This window comes from Protopterus annectens, chromosome 13.part0 (genome assembly GCF_019279795.1).
Source record: "Protopterus annectens isolate FY-2018-M chromosome 13.part0, PAN1.0, whole genome shotgun sequence".
Lineage (NCBI taxonomy): Eukaryota > Metazoa > Chordata > Ceratodontiformes > Protopteridae > Protopterus > Protopterus annectens.
In genome coordinates, this window is record NC_056747.1 from 1290114260 (window position 1) to 1290133632 (window position 19373).

A 19373-nucleotide genomic window follows, 5' to 3' on the forward strand; every position below is an offset into this window, starting at 1 on the left:
GAGAGCAGGACATAGGATGTCTGAATTACCAAATGTTTTGGGAGTTCTGTAAGTCCAGTTTGTTCAAAAGAGAATCACCTGAAGATGTAGCTGCTTGAATGTCAGTGGATTATTAGAATAAATGTTGCAATGATTTATGGATGGAATGACGGAATGCCAGTGGATTATTAGAATGAATGCTACAATGTTTTATGGACGGAATGTCAGTGGATTGTTAGAATGAATGCTACAATGTTTTATGGATGGAATGTCATTGAATTATTAGAATGAATGTTGCAATGATTTATGGATGGAATGACGGAATGCCAGTGGATTATTAGAATGAATGCTACAATGTTTTATAGACGGAATGTCAGTGGCTTATTAGAATGAATGCTACAGTGTTTTATGGATGGATTGTCAGTGGATTGTCAGAATGAATGCTACATTGTTTTATGGACGGAATGTCAGTGGATTGTTAGAATGAATGCTACAATGTTTTATGGACGGAATGTCAGTGGATTGTTAGAATGAATGCTACAATGTTTTGTGGACGGAATGTCATTGGATTATTAGAATGAATGCTGTAATGTTTTATGGATGGAATGTCAGTGGATTATCAGGATGAATGCTACAGTGTTTTATGGACGGAATGTCAGTGGATTGTTAGAATGAATGCTACAATATTTTATGGACGGAGTGTCAGTGGATTGTTAGAATGAATGCTACAATGTTTTATGGACAGAATATTAGTGGATTATTAGCATGAATGCTACAATGTTTTATGGATGGAATGTCATTGGATTATTAGAATGAATGCTACAATGTTTTATGGATGGAATGTCAGTGGATTATTAGAATGAATGCTACAATGTTTTATGGATGGAATGTCAGTGGATTATCAGGATGAATGCTACAGTGTTTTATGGAATGAATGTCAGTGGATTGTTAGAATGAATGCTATAATGTTTTATGATTGTTAGAATGAATGCTACAATGTTTTATGGACGGAATGTCAGTGGATTATTAGAATGAATGCTACAATGTTTTATGGACAGAATGTCAGTGGATTATTAGAATGAATGCTACAATGTTTTATGGACGGAATGTCAGTGGATTATTAGAATGAATGCTACAATGTTTTATGGACGGAATGTCAGTGCATTATTAGAATGAATGCTACAATGTTTTATGGATGGAATGTCAGTGGATTATTAGAGGAATGTCAGTGGATTATTAGAATGAATGCTACAATGTTTTATGGATGGAATGTCAGTGGATTGTTAGAATGAATGCTACAATGGAATGCCATTGGATTATTAGAATGAATGCTACAATGTTTTATGGACGGAATGTCATTGGATTGTTTGAATTAATTCTACAATGAATGTCAGTGGATTGTTAGAATGAATGCTACAATGTTTTATGGACGTAATGTCAGTGGATTGTTAGAATGAATAATACAATGTTTTATGGACGGAATGTCAGTGGATTGTTAGAATAAATGCTACAATGCTTTATGGACGGAATGTCAGTGGATTGTTAGAATGAATGCTACAATGTTTTATGGACGGAATGTCAGTGGATTGTTAGAATAAATGCTACAATGCTTTATGGACGGAATGTCAGTGGATTGTTAGAATGAATGCTACAATGTTTTATGGACGGAATGTCAGTGGATTATTAGAATGAATGCTACAATGTTTTATGGACAGAATGTCAGTGGATTATTAGAATGAATGCTACAATGTTTTATGGACGGAATGTCAGTGGATTATTAGAATGAATGCTACAATGTTTTATGGACGGAATGTCAGTGGATTATTAGAATGAATGCTACAATGTTTTATGGATGGAATGTCAGTGGATTATTAGAGTGAATGCTACAATGTTTTATGGACGGAATGTCAGTGGATTATTAGAATGAATGCTACAATGTTTTATGGATGGAATGTCAGTGGATTGTTAGAATGAATGCTACAATGTTTTATGGACGGAATGCCATTGGATTATTAGAATGAATGCTACAATGTTTTATGGACGGAATGTCATTGGATTGTTTGAATTAATTCTACAATGTTTTATGGACGGAATGTCAGTGGATTGTTAGAATGAATGCTACAATGTTTTATGGACGTAATGTCAGTGGATTGTTAGAATGAATAATACAATGTTTTATGGACGGAATGTCAGTGGATTGTTAGAATAAATGCTACAATGCTTTATGGACGGAATGTCAGTGGATTGTTAGAATGAATGCTACAATGTTTTATGGACGGAATGTCAGTGGATTGTTAGAATGAATGCTACAGTGTTTTATGGACGGAATGTCAGTGGATTGTTAGAATGAATGCTACAATGTTTTATGGATGGAATGTCATTGGATTATTAGAATGAATGCTACAATGTTTTATGGATGGAATGTCAGTGGATTATTAGAATGAATGCTACAATGTTTTATGGACGGAATGTCAGTACATTATCAGAATGAATGCTACAATGTTTTATGGATGGAATGCCAGTGGATTATTAGAATGAATGCTACAATGTTTTATGGATAGACTGTCCGTGGATTATTAGAATGAATGCTACAATGTTTTATGGATGGAATGTCCGTGGATTATTAGAATGAATGCTACAATGTTTTATGGACGGAATGTCAGTGGATTGTTAGAATGAATGCTACAATGTTTTATGGATAGAATGTCCGTGGATTATTAGAATGAATGCTACAATGTTTTATGGATGTAATGTCATTGGATTATTAGAATGAGTGCTACAATATTTTATGGATGGAATGTCATTGGATTATTAGAATGAATGCTACAATGTTTTATGGATGGAATGTCCGTGGATTATTAGAATGAATGCTACAATGTTTTATGGACGGAATGTCAGTGGATTGTTAGAATGAATGCTACAATGTTTTATGGATGGAATGACATGGTTTCTTCAAAACCCATCCTTAAGAGGTGGGCATTAAGACACTACCTCAAGTATCTTTGCTAATTAGGCATGTTAACTAATAAAGTAATTAAATATGTGGATGTATGTAAGTGAATTGTGATGTTATTTTACACTTGAGAAAGCACCTATGAGTGAAAGCATTTGTGGTTTTATCAAAATAAAGCATTTAATTGTCTCAGCTGTGGGTTCTGTAGTTCTTTGAAGTTTTAGTTTATTTCCCTTGCTCTGTTCAAAGTATCATCCTCCCACACTGTTCGCTTAAAATTTAACTGGCTTGCCTGAAGGTAAGCCAACTGTGGAGATTCGTCATGTTCAGTTAGTAGTCAGTACTGTGTTCTCACCTACCAGTGTCATAAGTCTTCTGCTAGAAAAGGCAACGTGTATCTGTATTCTTTATACAGTTGCTATTTTGCCTTATTCATTTATTTATTTGTTCAGTTTCTTTATGAAACATGTATCAAACTTTCTTTTGCTTAGAGATCTTGTAGTTTGGCTCAATAAAAATATTGTTTTTTCCCTTAGTTTCCACCACCTACAATTTTCTTGTTTTCTCTACATAACTCACCCTTTTGTTCAGACTTACTGAATATCACCTTGTCATTTTCTTAATTATCCCACCATTGTTTTCTCTCTGCAAAGGATTTATCCTTACTTTTACTTATTTTTGTTTTTATTTATTTTTTGTTACAGATACAGTACCTGTTGGCTAAAGTCTTCCCCCTATTTGAGTTTTTTTTGTCTTAAACTGACAGAAGTGGATATAGAACTCTGAGCAAAAACTATTTTAAGTACCCTGGTGAAATATGTCTTATTGTTACTTTTCTGTCTCCTAGCACCTACCTGCTGCTTAGAATTCTCTGTTTCTGGAACTTTATGCTTTGGATTGACAAAGTTTAGAATTTGGCTCCAGTGGTAAATTTCCATACTTTCTATCTTTATTTCTTCATGTGCTGTGTTCTCTTCTCTTCTGCTAGTTTCTTCAGTGCTCTGCTTTGCGGCACTTTTAGACTGTGAAAAGATACTTCAGATTCCTGCTTTGCAACACTTCCAGTGTACATTCTTTTAGTGTATGGGTTTCTTCTACTGGTTCAAGGTGTACTCTGACAATTAAATTTAGCTGGTGTAGGTCCTTCATAGCAAAATGTTTGTGTGTTTAGATCTTTATAACAGTGTTTGATCTTTCTTGGATTTATGCACACTGCTTGGTGGTTGCTGCCCCCCTTTTTCTTGGTTAGGTAGGGGCATATCTGCAGGCTTATTCTACCTACTGGTTCTTCTCTTCATTCAGATGGAGTGGTTTATTAGAAGAGGTACCTTCTTCCCATTGTGTCCTTAACTGTTAGTGTGTGTGTGTGTGTGTGTGTGTGTGTGTGTGTGTGTGTGTGTGTGTTTGGGGGAGGACTTTCCCTATTATCATGTGATGTGTTAACTTGGTAACAACAACTAGATTATCATCCTGCCAGAGTGTGAGTTCTTGCAGACCTTGACCATCCGTTTAGACGGTTCATGTAATTAATTCGGCAATTGCACAATTTCAGCTATTTTAGATGATGATTTATTGAATTCTTGATTGATCCACCCATCCACAATCCCTTTATTCACATTTTTGCACATGGAGTTGGGATGTCATTTCAACAGTGATAATCACCTTTAGCCAAGATTTACACTGCTGAGTGGCTAGCCCTGTCGTGGACTCTAGATGGCTAACATTATTAATAGTATGCTTTCCCACGTTCTAGCTTTTATAGGTTTAATGGCTTTACTCTGTCTTACGGAATCTATAACAGCATGTGAGCGCACTATAAAAACAAAACAAGAAAAAGGTTAAAAATACCACACCAGACTGAATAAACACCCATTCAAAACCGCATTAGTAATTTTAGTAACGCTTTTTGTCTGAAATGAACATAATGTCACCCAAGCATTTCTGTAACATTTAAATACCCTAACCCAATTAACAGCAATAAATATAGTTAACTAGCCATAATTGATGAATAATTTTTTTAATGTTATGTATTGACTTAAAACAGTACACCGTCAATCAATAAAGCTTACAAATAAAAAAAATAAAAGAAAAGACATAATTTCGAGCATCTCTGTTTACAAACACCAGAAACAGTGACAGACTCCTTCAAACCATGAAATGCACTGATATTCAAAGATAATTGTCAAGTCAATTCATTTAATTCTAAGATACTGTTCCAGTCACCACCACTTTAGTTCTGTTGAACCTTTTCCAAAATAAAAAAAAAAATCCAAAATTTCTTCAACACACATGAGGAAATGTTTATGACAAACATTATTAAATTCTTTCTTTTATAGTACAGAATCTAGCTCTGTGACTTTTTATGTAAAACAGAGTATGTCTACAGGTGTTACATTCATAGGAAGTTGCTAGGCTAATAGCCCTAGGGCCCTTACAAGCCTAGCCAAGTTCTACCCTTATTTCCACAATCAAAACCTATTTCTCTTGTTCAAGAAGGACACAGGTAGAAACCCTGGAGTAAATTTCGGTTACCCATCCAATCATCCAGACTGCGTATGAAGAGGGCCAATGAGGTGCTGTGTTTGACATGAAGTGGGAGTCTGTTCCAAAGGCTTGGTAACCTCTGTGAGATGAATCTGTCCCTCCAGCAGGTTCTATTAATGTCACTTACCATGTTAAGATCTTTAGAAACCAGTAACCCATGTACTATTTGTATTACGGATATGCAGCATTTGCAATAAATCAGGGTCAGAAATTGCCTCGTATGCAAGGCAGAGATCGCTTCTGAGTAGTCTGCATGAAACAGAATAAAGTGACAGTGATTTCAGCTGATTCACATAGGACAGATGCTGAAGACCTTGAATTTTCCTTGTGAGGAACCTTTGTGGTCTCTCCAATTACTGCAGGTGCTTGGAAAGGTACATACCGAAAGGGGCATTGTACACAATTATTGGCCTGATGAGGAAAGAGAACAGAGAGGTTATAACTTTTTTATTGGAAGCAATGCCCTTATGAGATGAGCAATATAGAATGCCCTTCTGTGGAGACATGGTAGTCACAGGTAAGGTTGCTGTCTACCTTTGCCCAGGTCTCTCTCTGCTGAGTGTGTAAGTTAGCAGGAACACCGCTTTTACCGAAAGGGATAATGCATTGCGTTTAAGGCCATGAATTTGGCACCAATCATTTGTTTGCATAACACGCTCTTGTAGGATGTGCTTTAGACCCCACCATAGCACAACCACTGCATTACTCTCCTTTACTATAGCTGAAGCCCATGACAATAACTTGCTCATCTCCAGTCTATTCCTTGATCTTTCAAAGGCCTTTGGTACTGTCTCTCACTCTAAACTCCTTACTAAACTTTCAGATCCACATCTCTCTTCCTCCTCCAAAAACTGGTTCTCTAGCTACGTCTCCGGCAGGCAACAATCTATCCGATGGCAAACTGTCCTCTCTCCATTCCTCCCTGTAAATACTGGAGTTCCCCAAGGATCGATTCTAGGCCCCCTTCTGTTCAACGTATTCACTAACAAACTTCACTGTGCTACTAACCTCTTTACACTTCTACAATATGTCGATGACTCCACCCTTATCACCTCTGTCAACATCCCTGAACTCCTAGCTCTCATGCAACAAACCTTCACCTCTGTCGAAACCTGGCTCTCTGATAACCAATTAATACTAAATCCAAAAAAAAAAAAAAAACTAAACTCTTTCTCTTCTTTCCTAAAACACTCACCCAGCATAAACCCTCTTTCTCTATCACCTCTCTTAATAACACCATCATCAAACCCGAACCCCATACCAAACTACTTGGAATAATTATTGATGATGAAATAAAATTTGATGCTCATATCCAACAATGTATAAAAAAATACTCACCAGAAACTCAGACTTCTCCATCGCAACCAGAAATTTCTGTCACCTTCTTCCAATCCTTCCCTCGCTCAGTCCCTTCTTCTACTCTGTCTTCTCTATGCTGCCCCTGTCCTTACTGATCAAACTTCACTTATCACTAAACTAAAGCAAACTTATCACAAAATAGCCAGGTTTGCCTCTAATCTCCCCTATAAATCCCACCACTGTCTCACCCTTAAATCAGTCCAATGGCCAGAATTCTCTAAACAACTACTTCTACCCCAACTTCACATTACACACTCTATCCTGAATATTCCATCTTCCTGTCCTTCCATCTCCAACCTAGTCTCGTACTACAACCCCCATCGTCACCTTCGTACTTCCATCAAACACCTCCATGACCTATATAAACCCAATACAAATATAGCAAAGTCCCTCTACAAATACTCTGTTGCACATGCTTGGAACTCACTCCCTCAAAACATAAGAAGTATTCATTAAAAACACCCGTTCAAAAAAGAACTTACAGTTTTTCTTCAGAGTACATGGTCCTGCCCTTGTCTAACCCCCACTTGATCTAGCCTCTTCTCAACTTTAACTCCTTTTCCTATTCTGCTCTTTACTTTCTTGTACTTGCCTCCTATACCTTTATACCTCCCTCTCCCCTCACTTCCATAGCATATATATTCATATATATCTTTATTTAAGCATTTATTTTTGATTGAATGGTTTATCTATTTGTATGTACTTTTGTGTGTGATATTCTCTAGACCTGCCAGTTGTTATCCTACTCTATGTGCAGATGTTCTCTAACTGTTGATTTTCTTATTATGTTTCATGGTGAGTTATTTTTTGCTGTTATTTTTATTTTTGGTTTTATTTTTGGTTTGATTTTTATTGTAAAAATATGTACTACTTCTGGAGCTTTTCTCCAGAGGTCTCCACTGAAAATGGGCCCCTGGCTCTGTTGGACTAACCTGGTTAACAAATGTCAATAAATAAAATAAATAAATAAGGATGTTGACATTGTTTGGAAATTCTATGACCACTCCCATTTGCAGTCGTCAGCAAACTTTGTCAGCCACAGACTTTTAATTTTTGTTTGTACTTCGGAAAAATAGATTCCAAACAGTAGAGGTCCCAGGACCGATCCCTGTGGAACCCCACTGGTTATGGGTCTGCTGCTGGAGGTGGATTCCTCTATTTTGACTGTATGGGTTCTATCAATGAGCCAGTTAGTGACCCACCTAATGATATAAGGGTTGATACCTTGCTGGGTGAGTTTGTCAATGGGGCCTGAGTGGGGGATAGTGTTAGTGGTCTTGGCTAAGTCTAGCTAGGCTGTATGCATAGATTTCCCTTCTTCCAGGGCCTTGGTGACTGTTTCAAAGAAGTCCACTAGGTTTAACAGGCATGATTTCCCTTTGACAAATCAAAACCGAGTAGGGTCAAGTATTTGGAGATTACCTATATCTTTGTTGTTAATATCCAGGATGATTCACTTAATGGCCTTGAAGATAAGGCTATTCAGGCTAATAGGTCTATAGTTCCCAGGGCCAGTGGAAGCACCAGCTTTGTGCAAGGGGATAACAGTGGCCATTTTCCATCAAGCTGGGACAAAGCCGGTGCTTACACTATGGTTGAAAAGAGCACCTAATGGTGTTTTTCTTGTTGGAGCCCATGTAGGACACATCCTGGGATGTTATCAGGTTCCATAGATACTGTGTTTTTGGCCATAGGATGTTTATGACTTGTTCTTTAGAAATACAAGGTAGGGGGCAGGTGGTAAGGATGTCATGGGGTTCCTGTTGTGGGGACAGGGAAGTAAAGTCTTCACAGAACCTGTTGGCCAACAGGTTAGCTATGTCCATAGGCTCAGTATATGTGGTATCATTAACTACCAGTTTGGCACAAATCTTGACCTTTCCTTTTAAGTTACAGACGTAACTAAAGAATGCCTTATGGTTGTCTTTAGTTAAGGAAGCTAAAATGGATTCATAGTTTGCTTTTGAGGACTTTACAAGAGGTCTTATTTACTTGTTTAAGCTGAGGAAAGAGTGTTTCCAGTTTAGGGCTCACTTCCTCTTGGTCTTGGATAGCAATTTCTTCTTATTATTGTAAAGCCTGTTTAATGGCAGTTGTCCACCAGGCAGGTATGCACTTCCTTGAACAGCTTATTGGTTCTATCAGGTATGGCCAAGTCCAATGCAGTTTATACAGGTGTTTGTATAAAGTATTGATGTAGAACTTGGCATAGTTGCCAATTCCATTTAATGGGGGAGGTGCACTGAAGCTGTTTATACCATCCCTTAAGAGGTTATAATCTGCTTTGGAAAAATTTTTTAGTTTAGTTGCTGCTAGGGTGAGGTTAGGTGTGACACTTACTTCAAATGAGACTGATTTGTGGTCAGAACTCACCAGGGAACACCTCACAGTGGGGGTGCGACAGTGGTCCCCCATATTGGTAAGCAACAGCACCAGGATGGTGGTGCCCCTTGTTGGGGTGACAACCAGCTGGTCCAGGGCATGGGAGTTAATGAAGTTGAGGAACCTTTGGGCAAGTGAGTTTGAGCACAAGTAATTTAACCAGTCAGTGTTAAGTCACCCAAAACCATGGTGTTTGGCTGTATCTTGATAGACTCTAGTAGATCCAAAATAGGCAGAGTGGGTGTCCTGATTCTTGGAAGGGGTCCTGTAGCTGGCAATGACTTGAATATGTGCTCTACCAACAGATAATTGCACCTGAAGTATTTCCGGTAATCATACTAATCTGGAGGTGCATTTATCTTTAATGAATTTTGATACACCACCTCCTCTAATTTTCATGCCTTCAGTTTGTGGTCTGAATGTGTGGAAGGAGGTGTAACTTGGTGTGGCTGGGGTGCTCTCCACAGCCTTGAACCAGGGCGCCGTGATTGCACAAATGTCTGCGTCTTTCCAAGGTGAGAATTGCTTCCAGTGAGTGCAGTTTCATGTTAAGACTCCTAGCATTTAGCAGCATAACCTTGAGGCTGTTTTTAGATGAAATTTTTACATCAGGAATTTTGTCCTTGACACACTGCCTAAAAAAGGCATTATGGGGATGGCAAGAGCCTTTGCCAGTGGTCAAAATCCCAGGGAGGCAGATGAAGACCATCTCTGGCAAAGCATTGAGGTCTGTCAGTCATGTCATCCCAGGCTGACTGATAACTGGATCCCCTTAGAATGACATCAGAAACTAAGCCCATTACTGAAGTCAATCATTTTCTGTTGTATTGAGGCATTATACTAGGTGAAGGTAAAATGCTGCTTAAGGCTAGGGACTTTTCTTTGCTGACATAGGTTTTACTCGGGTTTCCTCAGATGTGTATTTGGTTTCATCAGGTCTGCTTAAATTTATACCTGGTGTCCTGGCATAACAGTCTTTCTACTAGCAGAACAGACTTTCTTTATGGTCAGTTTGACACAACCATTTTCTTACAGCAGGAGGTTAAAGGCCTTTTGGATGCTCAGTTGGTTATCATTTATGTTGACTCCCTGGATCTAACCATAAAAATATTATGCTTCATGTTACATAATTGTGGCTGAAAGTGTCCAGGTGAGAAACTTGAGCCTGTATATCTGATTAACACCAGTTCTAGTAAGTAAAATGTGTTTCACTTTAATAAAGTTCTGGTAATCAGTCCCCTCTATGTCCATGAAGACTGATGAGATTTAACGAACTGATGTGATCCTGGCCCATTCAGATCAATCCTGCATCCCCTGGTGAGTGTTCTGCTCAGTGGTAGTAAGATATGCTTGGTGGACCAAATCCCTGGTCAGCTGTTTAACAGGAAACTGTCCTTGGGTACCCATTGACTTGGATATGGTGACCATACCTTTGATTGCAGCTGCTATGGTTTGTAGAAAGTGCTCCACTGCAGTCATAGCCCACAGATCCATGCAAAGGTGTACAAAGTAAATCAGTTTTCAGCATATCACAGGACTCCTGTTTTGAGGTAATTACATGCATGTTACCAGTGATAGGTCATAGGACTTTGGCAGTAAAAGCCAGTGCCAAAATCCCACATTTTTCACCAGTATGGGAGGCTGATTCAGCTGAGACTGTGATGATATGAGATACTGCCAGCTATGCCAGGAGAAGTAGGGCAGTGGATGTGTAACATATGCCAGCATAGCTAGCTGGAGTTTTGTAAATAATTATGTCATTTGTATGTCAAGCTGATTTGTTCAGATACTTGTGTTGAAAAAATGTATTTGTAAAGCTGCTTGTGTTAAATGTGTACCAACAGTGGGTCCTGCTGAATAGAAAAGAAATACACCCATATGTCAGACTGTATTGTAACTGTTGAAATGAATATATTGTAATAGAGGATACTGTGAGAGAGTCTCAGTCTGGCTAACTCTGAAAAATAGTCTGAAATTAAATTATCTGGTTTAGGCCATAAAGACTGCATCTTACATTTCTGATTGCAGCCAGAGACAAAATGTCTGTGAAAACCAGGGCTAGGAATCCTACTGTATTGTCCTTAGGGGAGAACTAATTGCTACCCTGGACGGGTGGAAGTTTTTGAAATTATTTTATACCTTCCAGATGCTATTACACATTTTAGCAAAGCTCTATGTGTGTGTTTGGTAACACATATGTGCAAGATTCTGGCTCGGTTTTTCGTAAAGGGGATCATCTATGCTCCAGACCAGAAGTGTATCCCTCACTGGTAAGATCAGACCATAAATTGATCTCACTGGATATTCACATCCCGACCCCACCCCCTGCCCAGAAAACCACAGTGAAAAACTTCTCTAAAGCAAATTTCACACTCCTTAAAACCGAGGTAGAATCCTTCAAAGCCCCCGGGCCTGTGGAAAATACAGCCCAGACTGCAGAATCCTTTATAAATGCATTCAATGAACACCTTCAGGAATGCATGGATCATGCAATCCCAAATAAAACCAAGACCCAATCCTCCAAAGGCAGACGTCCTGTCTGGTGGACCTCAGCCATAAACAAACTATACAATAGAAGGAGGAAGCTACTACATGATAGAGCAAAATCCCAAAAAGGGAAGGCATCTCTGATCAGTATTAGCAAAAAACTAAGGGCACTCATAAAATCGTCTAAGGCCAGCTTCGAGAGAAAAATTGCACAGGACACTAAAGATAATCGTAAGGCTTTCTTTAGTTATGTTAGGAACCTGGGTGGGAATTCCCAGATATGCTCAGAATTAGTCCAAAATGACAAAAAATACACCAAACCCACAGACATTAGCAACATCCTAGCTGACAGGTTCAGCGCAAACTTCTCCCCTCCCACCAAAGGGCAAATATCTATCCCAGCAGAGTGCTGCCCCCCCTGACATCTCAGATGCTCAGGTAAGAGCCGCCCTCTCCAAAGCAAAAAACACAGCATCAATGGGACCAGACGGTGTCCCGGGCTGCGTCCTACATGAACTCCAAGAAGAGCTAAACCCAAACATAAACTACTGTTCAGTCTCAGCCTTACTACAGGATATGTACCCAAAGAGTGGCGTACAGCAACAGTGGTCCATCTCCTCAAAGGTGGTGCCTCAATGGACCCTGGAAACTATTGTCCCATAAGCCTGACTAGCTTGGTCTGCAAAGCTATGGAAAAGATCATCATGGACCTCATAAATAAAGATATTGGGGACCTACAGACACTGGATTCTACCCAGTTCGGCTTTAAGAACAGATCCTGCCTCTTAAACCTGGTCGACTTCTTTGAAAGTCACCAAGGCCATTGACGAAGGGAAGGTGGTCCACACAGCCTACCCAGGCCATTGACGAAGGGAAGGTGGTCCACACAGCCTACTTGGACCTCGCAAAAGCCTTCGATACAATACCCCACTCTGGCATTATAGATAAGCTCACCAGCTTAAATATAAACCCCTATGTCACTAGATGGGTTGCAAACTGGCTCAAGGACAGAACCCACATGGTTAGAATTGCTGGAGCCATGTCAGACTCCAAACCAGTTACAAGTGGCATCCCACAAGGCTCAGTCCTGGGACCTCTCTTGTTCGGTATATATTTCTCGGAGGTACAGGCCAACACAGAAGGACTGTGGCTGACCAAGTTCGCAGATGACTACAAACTGGGCACCATAATCTACTCTCCAGCCGACACAAGCATCCTCCAAAAGGGCCTCATAGAAACAGACAACTGGTGCCAGAGCTATGGGCTCAAGCTAAACGCCAAAAAGTGTATAGTCACTCCCTTTGGCAAAAACAAAGTGCCCACAAATTACCACATAGGTGGTAATCCATTAAGTACAGAAGAAGTAATTAGGGACCTGGGGACCCAAGTTGATAGCAATCTCTCATTTGACAACCACATGGCCAAAGTGGTTAGAAAAACATTTTATATAGCCCACCTAATCATGAAGGGATTCACATCTAGATTAGGGGAGGTCATCATGCCTCTTTACTCATCCCTCATCAGGCCCATAATCGAGTACAATGCCCCTTTTGGGGATGTACCTTACCAAACACCTGCAGCAACTGGAAAGACCCCAAAAGTACCTCACCAAGAGGATCAAAGGGCTCAAACAGATGCCATATGCTGCCCGGTTAAAGAAACTCCAGCTCTTCTCAGTGGCATACCGCCTGCTCAGAGGCGACCTGTGCCTGACGTATAAAGCCATGTCCAACCCGGAATTAAGTGACATGCTGCACCTCAAAAAATCCAAATCCCATCGAGCTACACGCTCGAGAGATTTGAACCTCAGCACTGAAATAAATAGGACATACTGGAGGGACAGATTCATAACCCAGAGGCTCCCTTCACTCTGGAATAAAATCCCAGTCCAGGTTAGGCAGAGTCCCTCATTGACTCTCTTCAAGAGGAATCTTGATGAGTGGATGGGAGATTGTAGGTTTACCCCGGGTATCACTTCTGTGTCACTGTTAGACAGAGGCACAGTATACTAACCTCGAAAAAGGGCATAGCAAAATTAATTTAAAATGGGTGTCGAAAGCCAAACATACTCTGGCTGGGCATATAGCCTAGTATGAACCTATGAACCTATGAGACAGAAGGCAGGGCAGTCTGTTTTTGAAACCTGACAAAGAAAGGTCACTCACCCACTTTGTCTTGCCTTGCTTTAGTAAGTTACCAGGGAATAGTAATTCTTTAGATCAGTCAGGAAAGTATAGTGAGATTAGTTAAGCACAGTTTTTTTATATATCCATGTGGATGTATCCATATGTCTTATTTTTAATATTTCCTGTGATTGAAACTCTGATATTTAGTATTTTCATGTTCTTTATATATTATTAAATCTATTTAATCATTTCATTGTGGTTGGTCTTGTACCTCTCCCTACTTAATAAACTCATCCTCTCCAAACAAACTTATTTCTTTTTACTCTGAACAACTGTAGTATTCTAAACAAAGTTAGTGAAATCCATGCCTGGAAAGCCATCCACAACCCTGATGTCAACACCCTAACAGAGACTTGGCTTAAACCCCAAACCTCTGATAAAGTGATTATAATATACTCCGCATAGATCGCCAAAAGAAAAAAGGGGACGGTGTAGCCATCCTTTACTCCAACCACCTCACTCTTACAAGTATTATGAAACTGATCCCATCATTTTCCTCCTGCTGAACTGCTGACAACTAACCTTAAAATCAATGACCACAACACTGTCACAGTAGCAGCCATCTATATTCCTCCAGGAGACAACATTCCTCTTCTCGAAAATATTCTCTCATACTTTTCTCAACACATCCCCAATTAAACTGTCCTCCTTGGGGATGTCATCATTTAACTGGTTGACTCTCAGTAATCCAAACTCTAATACTCCTATTAATTTATATGGCTTTACACAGCTATTCTCCTAACCTACTTCACACATCTAGTACTTATATTGACTGGGTATTTGTATTTAATTCTTCCAAATATCATAACCCTGAAACCTTACCAAACACGCTGAGTGATCACTCTCCTGTAAAAGTGCTTAGCTTCACTCCCCAATTCTTAAAACCTCCTAGGTTTATTACCTGTCACAAACTCTCCCAACTTCCATCCAGAAACCTTTAATGCCCTCCTCTCTAAAGTTAACTGGAAATTCCTTACCCAACTCCCACTAGAAGAAGCAGTCCTAGCTTTCAACTCCACCTTCCTTAGTATCTTCGACTCACTTGCTTCCCCTTGCAAAGTCTGTATTAAGTCCAACATATCTCCATGGCTATCAAAAGCAACTCATACCCTTATGATAACTAGAGACAGATTATGGAATAAATGGTCACAAACTAAGCTCCCTGCAGACCTGCAAAAATATAAAGAACTCAGAAATCTGACAAAAAAACACGTAAACAATGATAAAAAGGATTTCTATTACAAACCTCCCATCACCCTAAGATCTAAGCCTAAAAAATTCTGGAGCTGTGTTAACAGAATATTACTTCCTGGTAATCCTAGTTCCTCCAATCCATGCCCAGACATGACACCTGAAGAAACTGCCACGATCTTCAATACCCATTTTTTCAATTCCATATCTAAGCTACTCAACCCCAACTCAAACTCCTCTACTACTAACACCTCCAACTTCTCAGAACCTGCTCTGAATCTGCTCCTAATACTATCTCCTCAAATACCTTCTCCCTCAAACCTGTACCTACTAGCTACATCAAAACTCTGCTCTCTAAATTAAAACCATGCTCAGCATCAGCTGACAATATTCCTTCCACTTTTCTTGTACTAGCAGCTGATTCTCTTGCTCTCCCTGTATTGATCCTAATTAATCGCTCTATCTCTGAATCGAAAGTCCCTTCCATCTGTAAACAATACTGTACTCTGCCTATACACAAAGGCGGTAACTCCTCTGATATCTCCGACTTTAGACCTATTGCTATCCTCTCCCCTCTCTCTAAAGTACTAGAAAAATGTATTCATAAACAAGTTATGCAGTATCTAATACAGGAAAATATGCTTACATCCACTCAACACAGCTTCAGTCCCAGACATAGCACCACTACAGCTCTATTATCCTTCTTCAACACTGTCCCTATAGCTATGGACGACCATAAACTTATCTTTTGCCTATTTCTGGACCTCTCAAAAGCTCTCGACACAGTCTCACACTGTCGTTTGCTGCAAAAACTGCTTAACCTCAATTTTCCTTTGATACTGTTGCATGGTTTTCCAGCTACCTCACTGATGGATCCCAATCAGTGAGATGGCACTCTGCACTCTCCCCTCCTCTCCCTGTAAAAATGGGTGTACCTCAAGGGTCTATCCTAGGGCCTTTTACTTTTTAATATCTTTACTAACCAGCTCTATACCTCCTGTCCTCAGTCATCTTTAGTGCAATACGCAGATGACTCTACTGTCATCACCATAGCCAACTCTCCCTCTAAACTCTTCTCAGCTACTCAGGCATCTTTTAACTTAGTCGAAACATGGCTCTCCAACAACCAGCTCATCCATAACCCTAAAAAACAAAGTTGTCACTCTTCCTACCTAAAAAATTCAACACTATTAAACCTTCCTTTTCCATACAGTACCTTAATAACATTCCCGTTCAGGTAGAATACAGCACTAAGCTGTTAGGCATCACCATTGACGATCAGCTTAAATTTGACTTGCATATTAATAACTGTATCAAAAAGACTCATTCATAACTAGGACTCCTTTACCGTAACAAATTCCTTACCTCTGAAGCAAAAATTACTCTGTCTCTTACCTACCTTCTACCCAGTCTAATGTACTATTCTCAAATTCTCACAAATCTTAACTCAACACTCCTGACCAAACTTGAATCTACCTATAACAAAGTAGCTAGGTTTGCTGCCCAACAAACCTACAAATACCAGCCTTCCTACTGCCCAACACTAATCCCCCCTCATCTCACATTATCCTCCCTCCAGACCTCTCTGAAGCTCTAAGACCTACTACAAATCTACAAACCTAAATCTAAATTTGGACTCAACATGTACAGTGATCATCCCACTTTTACCTGGAATAGGCTCCCACTAGAAATCAGGACCCTTACACATCCTAAACAATTTAAGAAAGCCACCAAAGAGCTCTTTAAAAGTCAATGGTCCTGACACGTCCCTTCTTAAACATTCCCTACTTCCCATACCTTAATTTACTTTTCTGCCCTTAATTCACTCTTCTCACTAGCTCTCTCTAATCTTCCTTGACTACTCTTTCAATCTGTCTTCTAAATCCTATTAAGCTAATCACCTCAGTAAAACATTCTATAGTAATTGTCTTGCCTTCATGCAACTACATTATGATAAAACTGGGTTTTTGTAATCACTTACCTGAAAAGCTATATTCATCTTAATGGCATATTTTCTTTTTATACATCTTGGAAGAGCTTTGCTATACTCCTGATTGAAACTGTATAACATTGCATTGCTACCTAATGCCTTGTATTAATCCTGTATCATTGATGTTTAATGCTAATTTATAATGAAAATTGTATAATATGTTGGAGCTTTTCTGCTCGAGCCTCTGCTGAAAAAGGGCTCTTCAGCTCAGTTGGACAAGCCCGATCAACAAATGTAAAATAAATATAATACATTTTAACCTTTGAGAGTACTTATATTTATTTGGTGACACCATGGCCACTTCTGAAAGCCTTGCTGCATTGGTCAAACGTTACCATTTGTATTAGTATTAATTTTACCAAGTTTAATTGGATACCCTGGTAAGAACCTTAGAGTAGCTGTCTTTGGAGTGTTCTGGTGGCAGTATCTACCTTATAGTCTGGGTAGAGGGGGCTGGTAAATCTGTGCCAGTCTTTCCCAGGAGTGTGTGTGTGTGTGTGTGTGTGTGTGTGTGTGTGTGTGTGTGTGTGTGTGTGTGTGTGTGTGTGGGAGAGCGAGTGCATGCATGTGCACGAGCGTGTGTGTGTGTGTGTGTGTCAGCTACTTGGAGCAGGGACACAAACCACTGGTTTCACAGAGATGGTGGTAGAGGACTTGGCTTGGAACACTGGACTGAAGACTCAACTCTGCAGCTGCGGTCAGTGTGGAGCCTTATTTGGGACCTGGTGAGAGAGAGAGAGGAAACCCAGCTCCAAGACGGAAGTGTGTTCCCTGTGTGCTGTTAAGGGAAACTGTGCTTGGTGCACAGAGCTGCATCTGGAAATACCGTGTGTGTCTGTTTTTGTTCCAAGTGAACATCCCTCTCTGGTGTCAGTGGTGAGAATTGAGGCTTGTTGGTCACTGGCCGAGAGGAGGGACGTCACAGAGACCACCAGTCTTTATACAGTTGCAGTTTGTTGTATACAAATGCAGGTAAGGTAAGTTCTTCCAAGAAAGTCTTGAAATTTAGCTAAAATAAACTACCAATGTTATTCATTAATCAAATTATTTATTTATATTTGTTTATTGGAGGTAGTGTATTGATCAATACTGACCAATTTCAGGCTAAGCCCAGGTGAAATACAAAACATTTCACAAACAAAAATACATAAATTTAAACAATAACAGAGTAGTGCAGACTAGTTACATAGAAATAACTGTGTATACATTCTAGTGAATAAGTGCAGTGTAATGTAGAATATACACGTTAGTTTCTGAAGTGAATCTAGAGAGAGAGAGGAGAAGACTCAGAAATTCAGGCTTACACTGCTGGAAAAGCGTTTTCCTAATAATAGTTCTCTCTGGTTTGCTTCTCATAGGAATATTTTCCAGCTTCTCTGAGGATTTTCACTTCTTCAGTTGGTTTTCTTTACTAGAGCCACTGTTCTGGACATTTAAAGTCCGTTTACTAAGGGCAGTCACTCACCAATCATCAAAACAAAGTGGTAAAGAATACTGTAAATTGCATTGGAAGTAGTGCTGAGATATAGTTCTGAAGTGGGAACAGCTTAGAAATGATTGGCAGGTGAAGTTGTCTGTGTCAGCAAAGTGATTTAACTAATTATCCAATAAGAAGAAAAAAATATTGCTTGTTAAATATTCAGTAGATATAGAAATGTTTCTTCTACAGTAGAGGTATTTCCCTGTCCTACCAGATGCCTCCCAGTCAGTATAAATATCACCTTGGTTTTACCGTAAAACAGGTCATTAGCCCTTGTGGGACTTGCCTGGCCAACAGAAGAGAATCCATGTATTGGCTTCTGCCTTAATGCTGTGCTCTGTAGTCTTATCTTCCTGTTTTACTTTCATCTGAAAGTTCAGAGAGATTGATATAAACGTGTAAAACAACTCAGCACATGCTTCGATGCATACTGACTGTAAAAGCATTGCCAAACGTTTGAAATATCTTTTTTTAGAGAAGTCAAACTTGTTTCATTTTAGCTGTATAACCTTTTAATTCCGGAAAGATGTGAGCTGTGATAGCACAATTACTGCAGACTTTGAAATGAACAGCATACAAGTTTTAAATAATCTGAGTAAGAAATTAAATACTAGGTTCACAAATCTTTTTCACAGTGCGTGTGCTGTCTGCTCCAAGCTTGAGGAAGATGTAACGACCAAAGTAGAAGATCTGGATTCATGACTTAGCCCTACTTATATACTGCAGCTGTGAATGGCAAAATTATAAGTAAGTTATTAAATACAAGTAGTAGATTATGGAGCATTGTCCTACAGCTACAGCAAGCAATATATGTGTACAATT

The 19373-nt window shown here is 39.4% G+C and overlaps 1 protein-coding gene across 4 annotated transcripts in view; it reads left to right on the plus strand.

Annotated features, from left to right (window-relative positions):
- Window positions 1–19373, plus strand: part of SNX11 (sorting nexin 11) — a 518381-nt gene that overhangs the window by 48546 nt on the left and 450462 nt on the right. For 2 of the 4 annotated variants that reach the window (XM_044055316.1, XM_044055318.1), the window contains exon 2: window positions 19187–19298. The exons of the other annotated variants lie outside the window; for them this stretch is intronic. The gene's annotated coding sequence lies outside the window, so the exon portion shown is untranslated. The remainder of the gene's footprint in view (window positions 1–19186; window positions 19299–19373) is intronic. 4 annotated transcript variants of the gene reach the window in all.